The sequence below is a fragment of the Triticum urartu genome, chromosome 6A (assembly GCF_056163025.1).
Source record: "Triticum urartu cultivar PI428250 chromosome 6A, HENAU_Tu73, whole genome shotgun sequence".
NCBI classification, from domain to species: Eukaryota; Viridiplantae; Streptophyta; class Magnoliopsida; order Poales; family Poaceae; genus Triticum; species Triticum urartu.
The window spans coordinates 3,756,337-3,758,071 of record NC_141878.1 but is presented as its reverse complement, the minus strand read 5'-3'; positions in this window follow the sequence as shown (position 1 = coordinate 3,758,071).

The following is a 1,735-nucleotide window of genomic DNA, read 5'->3' as shown; positions in this document are numbered from 1 at the left end:
AGGCCCTGGGCCTTGGCCTCGCGCATGGCGGCCGAGCCCATCCGCATGGTCTTGACGGCGTCCCAGGCCTGCTTCGCCGTCTCCTTCGTGGAGAGGACCGCGAGCATCTCCTCTGGCACCGCCCGGAGGACGGCCTCCAGGGTGGTGCGGTCATCGTGGTAGTCGGTGATTCCAGTGGTGACGGCGTCCCATAGCCCGCGAGTCTGCAGGATGGCTCTCATCAGGAGAGACCAGCTGCCGCAGTTGCTCCGGGTCAGTGTTGGGAACACTGTTGGGAGGGCCACCTCGCGTCTCTGCACCACCGGCGCGGCGACCTCGTGCTCGCGCACGGTGCGGCTATGCCTAGCCCTGGGAGACCGCGAGAGCGTGCGCCCACACGTCGGCGATGGAGTTCGGGACCCGCCATCGGAGTCCTTTCGCGACCCCTCGCCGGAGCCCTTCCGGGGCTCCTTGCTTCCCGCCATGACCGCCGGGTCGTACTAACGGCTCTGTTGCCAATTGTAAGCACCGATCACACACACACACACACACACACACACACACACACACACACACACACACGAGAGTGCTCAGAAGACAGTGGTTTTGCGTTGCGAACACTTGCAACTTTTCTGCATTTCTTCTTCTCCTCTTATTGTGTTACAGAAGGGAAACGAGGCCACTAACGGCCCGAGAAAACAGCCAAGCCGAGCCACAACGATCGCGCCATTCCACGATCCAGCTCGTGCGGGGTGTGGACTACTTCTAAGGAAAAAAACTTTCTAACAAACTTATCTACTCAGCTGACTAAGCAGCGTTTATTTTCTGCTAAGACTAAACTGACGAATACACAAGGTTTAAGTCCACAGTCTACAGGAAAAAAAATAGGGGACAGTAGGCAATAGCACCAGTAGAAATTGACCCTTATATTCGAAAGCATAAGCAATATATCACAAATCTGATTGTCCAAAAATTAAACGGAGATCACAGACTAGAAAGCATAAGGGGGCAGTAGGCAGCAGCAGCAGTAGAAATATTTCACATAGAGCACAAGCAATTTGCACATGGTCTTATTTTTTCCCTCCCCTCCCGCGCCGCTCCCGCACGGCGAGCGGGAGGGCAAACCCCAGCGCCGCCAAGCGAGCTCTCCCTTCTCCTGCCCTCTCCTCGCCGCCGCCGGGCTGTGCCGCCGGGCAAAGCCCGGTCGGCGTCGGCGGCGGCGGGGCATCTCCTCCCCACGCGCGGTGTCGGCAGGCGCGGGCGTCTGCATCGAGCGGTGGCGGCGCGCTGGCGGCGGGGCGTGATGGCGCGATGGCGGGCGGCGCGGGGGCGAGCGGCGCGGCCTGCTGCTCCCGCTGGCACCTGGCCGAGGCGTGGAGGCTGCGCGGGGCCGCCGGGCTGGCTTGGTCTGGCTCGGCCAGATCTGGCCGCCTGGGCTGCGCGGGCACCGCCGGGGCTGCCGTCGGCGGGTGGTCCGGTGCTGGTATGCTGGGGCGGCGGCCCCAGGCTGAGGCGGATTCGCTGTCTTCTCCCCGGAGCGGAGTCCCATCATGGTGGCTGGTTGGGAGTTGCGGCGGATGTGCGGCGGCGTCCCGGCGAAGGCGATGATGTCCCTGGCCGTGAGGGCGGCGGGGATGCGGCGGGTGGAGGCAGGCGCTGGTCTCCCTCGACCAGGGGCTGCGGTGGACGCGCCTACTAGGCGGCGTGGTGGTCTGCAGATGTGGCGCGGCGGCATTCGGTTCCCCTCTCCACGGTG